Here is a 7,113-nt window from a genome sequence, read left to right as displayed (position 1 = left end):
AAATATTACATCTGCTCTGGAAAGCCATTTGGCAGTTTCTCAAGAAGCTAAACACAGAGTTACCATATGACCCAGAAATTCCATCCCTGGATATAAACTCAAGAGAACGGAAAACATATGTCCACAAAGAAACTTAAACATGAATGTTCATAGTAACTGGTTTTGGCCCAGGTCATTATCTCAAGATCGTGAGACTGAGCCCAGTGTGGGCTCTATGCTCAGCATGAAGTTGCTTGATTTTCTCTCTCCCTCTCTCCCTCTCCTCCTCCCCCTACTTTCTCTCTCTCAAATAAATAAATAAAATATTTTTAAAAAAGAAAAAAAAGTAGCAAGAACCCAAATGTCTATCAATGGATGAGTGGATAACCAAACTATGGCGTATGCATACAATGAAGCATTATTCAGCCATAAAATTGAATGAATCAACTGATACATATTATTAATGTATCAGTTGATGAACCTTGAAAACATTATGTGAAGTGAAAAATATGAGACACAAAAGGCTATGTATTATATGATTTTCTCATGTGAAATATCTAAAATATACAAATCCACAGAAAAAAATAGTAGATTAGTGGGTGCCGAGAGTTGGAGGCAAGAAGAATGGGAAGTGAATGCTAATGAGTTTCTTTGAGTGGTCATGTAAATGTTTTGGAATAAATGGTGATCAATGTACAACTTATGAATATATTAAAAGTCACTGAATTATACACTTTAAAAGGTGAACTTTGGGGCATCTGGGTGGCTCAATGGTTGACCATCTGCCTTTGGGTCAGGTCTTGATCTCTGAGGTCCTGGGATTGAGTCCCACATCAGGCTCCATGCAGGGAGCCTGCCTCTCCCTCTGTTCATGTCTCTGCCTCTCTCTGTGTGTCTCTCATGAATAAATAAATAAAATCTTTAAAAAAAAAAAAGGTGAACTTTAAGGTACGTAAATTTTTTCTCAATGAAGCTGTTAGCAAACATTTTTAACTATTAAAATTAAATAAAATTAAAAATGTGTTTCCTCAGTTGCACTAGTCACATTTCAAGTGCTCAATAGCCATAATATCACTAGTAACTATCACATTGGATAGCACAGATGTAGAACATTTGGTCATCGCAGAAGATTTTATTGGACAGTGCTGGTCTAGATCTCACTACCAGATCACAGAGATCTAAGAAATATGTTAAGCATGGGGCACTTGGGTGGGTCATTCGGTAAGTATCTGACTCTTGATTTCAGTGCAGGTCATGATCTCAAGGTTGTGAGGTTGAGCTCCACATCTGGCTCCACACTGGGCATGGAGTCTGCTTAAGATTCTCTCTCTCTCTCCCTCTGCTGCTGCTCTCTCTCTCTCTCTAAAAAAAATAAAATTTCAAGCACATGCAATGTATTTATAAGAATTGAGTTCTCAGGTGAACAAACTGTAAAATAAAGTTGACAAAATGGGGAAAATTTGAAAGTTAACTGGATATTTGATTATATTAAGGAATTACTGTTACATATTTACAAGTATGACAATAACAGTGTGGTTATGTTTTTTAAAATTATTTCCGTTTTAGAAATAAATACTAAAATTCTTATACATGAAATACATGAAATAATAAAGTGTCTGGGATTGGCTTCAATATAATCCAAGGGTCAGAAGATCAAGGAAAACAGATATAACAAAATTGGCCATGAGTCAATAATGATTAAATTTCAACAATGGGTGTCTGGGAGCACATTATGCTCCTCTCTCTTTGAGAATGTTTGAAATTTTTCATAACAGTCAATAAACAGACAGCCACTACTTATTCATATCTAATTGACTCTTGCCACATGGAAATATAGCATTGTCAGATTTTCTAACTTTTTATGGGAATTCTGAAGTCCAGATTCTAATGTAAAATCTTTGGTGTTTCATGGCTGGTTCATTAGTTTGATCATTCAGCACAAAAAACAATCACATCTGGAGGTTGGACTCAGCACACAGCCTCCACTTTACAACGTCCAATTTAGAATAATCAATGGAAGTAATATATTCTGAGGTCATCTGTCATAAAAGTGATTTATCTCAAGCATATAGTCAACATTGTATATTTTATTTTTAAAATTATAACATATTTCAAAAAGGCACAGAAGATAATAAAACAATCACTCATATACTTGCTATGCAGCCTAAACGAATCTTAATATTTAGCCATATTTGCTCCAAAAAAATAAAATGTTATAAATACCACTAATGTCCTCTTTATGCCTCTCCTGATCCTATTCTTTCTGCTTCCCCAAATAATACTATCCTGAAGTTTGTGTCCATCATTCCCAATCAAATTTATAGAATTTCACTACAGTTATGTCACATAAACAATAAATGTATTGCTTTCCTGTTTCCAAGTTTTTTTGTTTCCAGATTTTAAATAAGCAGTTTCATTTTTAAAAAATTAATTGCTATTCTATCTACTAATAGCAAACAGTTAGAAAACTAACTTTTTAAAGCCATTTAGAATAACACCAAAAAATAATCTATATCTAGGAATAAATCTAACAAAAGATGAGCAAGACATTTAGGGAGAAAATGATAAATGACACTGGAAGGCATTCCTTAAGACCCAAATAAATGGGGATATACATTACATTCATAGGCTGGAAGACTCAATATCATGAAGATATCAATTCTCCTTACTGTCATTCACAGGATCCCAAAAGAGACATAGAGTGAAGGGAGGTGGGGGAGGGGGTAATCAAGTTGCAGAAGACAGTATGCTGAATGATTTGTTTATATAAATTTCAAAACCATGCAAAAGCAAACATATTGTTTAGCTACACAAACATATATGCACTATAAAATGAAAAGCAAGAATATGATAAATGGAAATATATAATAAGGTTTACATTTGAGAAGGAAGGCAACAGGCATTCAAAGGTAATGAGAATATTTCATAAACAGGGTGGTATAAATATGAGTATTCACTGTATGAAAATTCTTTATACCTTACACGTGCTTCATAAATATTTTGTGTTCAAACAATATTTAATAAAATCCATTTTTTAAAAACAATGATACTCATCTATATCGCTACCATGGGAATATATCAACAATGCATTTGGTTAAGAGATAACGTCGAAAAGCTTTCTGTATCATATTAAATAGGATATGCACCAAAACAGTAATACCGATTATGGAAAATACTACATGCAATATGCACAAATTGTTAACAGTGGAAATATGCACCAAAATGTTACCGGTGGTTATGTATAATAGTAAAGAAAATATGCCCCTAATTTTAATAATGGTTCTGTACAGTATTAAGTAACATGTGCATTGGGCAGCCCGGGTGGCTCAGCAGTTTAGTGCTGCCTTCGGCCCAGGGCGTGATCCTGAAGACCCTGGATCGAGTCCCCACATCACGCTCCCTGCACAGAGCCTGCTTCTCCTTCTGCCTGTCTCTCTCTCTGTGTGTCATGAATGAATAAATAAAATCTTTTTTAAAAATTGCATTTAAAATTTGCATTCAAAAATAAATAGATAGATAAATAAATAAATAAATAAATAAATAAATAAATAAATAAATAACATGTGCATCAAATCATGAACATGTCCTAGAGGAAGTTTGGGAGTCTTTAATTTTTTCTGTTGTATAGAAGTCGGATTTTTGATAATTCATCATCAGAAAAAAAAGTTTAATAAAAAATCACAGATAAGCAGGAAATAGTCAAAGTGTGCTATATTAATAAAAGACTGGCTGGATTAAAAGAGAAAAATCTGAAAGAAGAGAAAAAACAAAGGTTCTTGAAGTCATTCAGACACAGGGTAAAGTGTGGTGGCAGAGAAATTGGAAACAAAGGGATAGATTCAAAACACATCATGGAAGAGCTCTGGAGGCTGATGAAACAAGAAAGAGCCCAGATCGAATTTTTATGGCGGGGGGCGGGGGGGTTAAAAAGAGGGAAGATGTGCTTGAAAGAAAAAATGAAGTACTTGAGACATAAAAGCAAACTTATCTTACTCTCTTTTTATACAGGAGAATACAGGCACAGAGAGTTTGAGTAGCTTACCTCAGTTACTCAGCTGGCAAGTGGTAGAAACAGCATTTAAATCCTGGCAGTCCACATCCAAGGCCTTTACATTTGGCTACTATGCAACCCTGCCTGCTGATATCTATTAGCAACATCCGGTTCCACATCTTTGATATTAACTTTTAAAGAAATTTAAAGCAGATGTTAGGATTGAAGACAGAATGTTTAGGAGTAGGCTACATGGAGATGACTATTAAAATGGAAAACGAGTTCTCTGATGGGAAATAATGTTGCAAAGCAGAGAAGTGAGGAATAAATCTTGGAAAACAGCCCCTTTTACTAGTGCTACTATCTTATAAAGACAAATGACTTGATATAAATGGCAAGATTTAGAGAACGACATATGTTCAAACCCCAGCTCCGCTACTAGTATTACTAGCTGAGTGATCTTGGGGAAACCACTTAACCTCTCTGTGCTCTAGTTTTTCATCAGTAAACAAGATCGTCATGAGCAGTACATGAGATATATACATAAGGTGCTTAGTATTGTAGCAGGCACATAACTGTTGCTGGAAAATGACACTTTATTCTTAAATTTTTGTATTACAAACAGAAAGATCAGAGGCTGAGAGAGTAATATTTGGATATATAACCATACGTGTTAAAACAATAAATGTTCTTTGTCCTAATATTTTTCTAAAAGTTCTCCATTTCCAATGCTCTACCAACTTTGGCATCTGAGAAAAAAAGAAAAGAAAAAGGAAAAAGAGAGCCAAGGTTTGGTACATGCAATTAGAAAACAATTTCACCTATGATTACTGGCAAGCTCCAGGAGAGAAAATGGTAGGAGCAGACTGTCAAGCTAATCCCTCCCTTGGCTCCCAGCTACCAAATTATGGAGCACTTTGCTCATTACTTTGATTTTCTTCCTAAAGAGAGGTGCCCTTTCATTTGTCCTCCCTCTCTGCAAAATGGTATAGCTGTTCTGGAAAATGTCTTATAAAGTTACTTGTAAAATTAAACATATAATATGACCCTGAAACTCCATTCCTGGGCATTTACCTTAAAGAAATGAACACTTACATGGCTAAAAACCTGTGTACAAATGTCCGTAACAGCTTTAGCCAGGATAGCTAAAATTTGAAATCACCAGAAATGTTCTGCAACGAGTGAATGGATAAACTAATGGTGTTATATTCATAAAATTGAATACTTCTCACCTATAAAAATGAACTACCAACCCATGCAACACCTTGGGTGTTCCTTAAAAGCATTGTGCTAAGTGGAGAAAGCCTGATTTAAGGTTCTATACTGTATGATGACATTTACATGACATTTTAAAAAAAGATTTTATTTATTCATGAGAGACACAGAGAGAGAGGCAGAGACATAGGCAGAGGGAGAAGCAGGCTCCTCGCAGGGAGCCCGATACAGGACTTCATCCCCAGATCCCAGGATCACGCCCTCAGCCAAAGGCAGACGCTCAACTGCTGAGCCACCCAGGCGTCCCTTTATGACATTTTTGAAAAGACATAACAATAGTTATGTTCTGCCGGGTGTGTGTGTGTGTGTGTGTGTGTGTGTGTGTGTGTTAGAGGTGGGGGCAGTGTGTGACTGTAAAAGGGAGTATAAGAAAGGTTGAGGGTGTTACAAGTGTTTTGTATGCTGATTATGGTAAGACTAACACAAATCTACACGTATTAAAATTCCTAGAACCATACATCAAAAGAAAAACAGTCAATTTTACTTGATGATAATTATAAAATTAAAAAGTGGAAAACCTGAATAAACGAACTACCATTGAAGAAATGTAAAAAATAATCAAGATCTACTGCTCAAAAGTCACCAAGCCCCAAGAGTTTAATAAAAGATATCTCTTAAAAAAAAAAAAAAGATATCTCTTCAAGGAGATAAACTTCCTTTTTTTTTTTTTTAAATTTTACTTATTTATTCATAGAGACACAGAGAGAGAGAGAGGGGCAGAGGAACAGGCAGAGGGAGAAGCAGGCTCCATGCAGGGAGCCCGATGTGGGACTCGATCCAAGGTCCCCAGGATCACACCCCAGACTGCAGGCGGCGCTAAACTGCTGTGCCACCAGGGCTGCCCAAAGAGAGAAACTTTCAAAGAACAGATGTTCCCAGGACCCTGGGATCACGCTCAGAGCCGAAGGCAGACGCAGGTGAACCACGCAGGTGCCCCCCCTTGTTATACTGTTAATGAACTTAATAAGTTACCAATTCTTGGGGTGCCTGGGAAATTCAGTCAGTTGAGTGTCTGACTCTTGATTTCGGCTCAGGTCATGATCTCAGGGTCCTGAAACTGAGCCCCACATCAGGCTCTGAGATCAGCAGGATGTCTGCTTGAGGATTCTCTCCCTCTCTCTGCAAATGAATAAATCTTTAAAATCTTTTTTTTTTTTTTTTTTTTTTTTTTAGTTAAATCTTTAAAATCTTAAAAAAAAAAATTGCCAGTTTTCTTTCTGTAATGCTAACTAGTATAACCTAAAACTGACAAGACCAGACAAAATGAGCGCTATGAAACAAAGAAGGGAAGCAGGGAGTGAGGAAGAGAAAGGAAAAGAGAATAAGAATCAATTACAGGTCAATCTTACATATGAACATAGATGCTAAAATCTTAAATGAAATATTAGAAAATCGAACTTAGCATCACAGCAAATAAATGATACATGACAAGGAATAGGAGAGAAGTCCCAAAGAGCGCTTTATTTTTTATTTTTACTTTTTAAAGATTTTATTTATTCATGAGAAACACACACAACCCCAAAGAGTGTTTTAGAAGAGCTTTATAAAACAAAAAGCTCGAGATAAGGTGATAAACCTGAAACTAATATAACACTGTATGTTAAGTAACTGGAGTTAAAATTAAAATTTATTTTTAAAAAAGATAAGGCAATACAATAACAAAATAAGAAAGCTTTGGAGCTAAGGAAATAGTCTGTTACATGCAGTGTATTTTTTTCCTCTGACCAGATTTATTGAACATAAGAAAATTCTCTGTACAAAGTGACCTGGACCTGCTGCTTCAAAACATGATCTTTTTTTTTTTTTTAAGATTTTGTTTATTTGACAGAGAGAGAGCACAAACAGGGGTAGCAGCAGGCAGAGCGAGA

Source organism: Canis lupus, chromosome X, assembly GCF_048164855.1.
Source record: "Canis lupus baileyi chromosome X, mCanLup2.hap1, whole genome shotgun sequence".
Lineage (NCBI taxonomy): Eukaryota > Metazoa > Chordata > Mammalia > Carnivora > Canidae > Canis > Canis lupus.
This window is presented reverse-complemented; position numbering follows the sequence as displayed.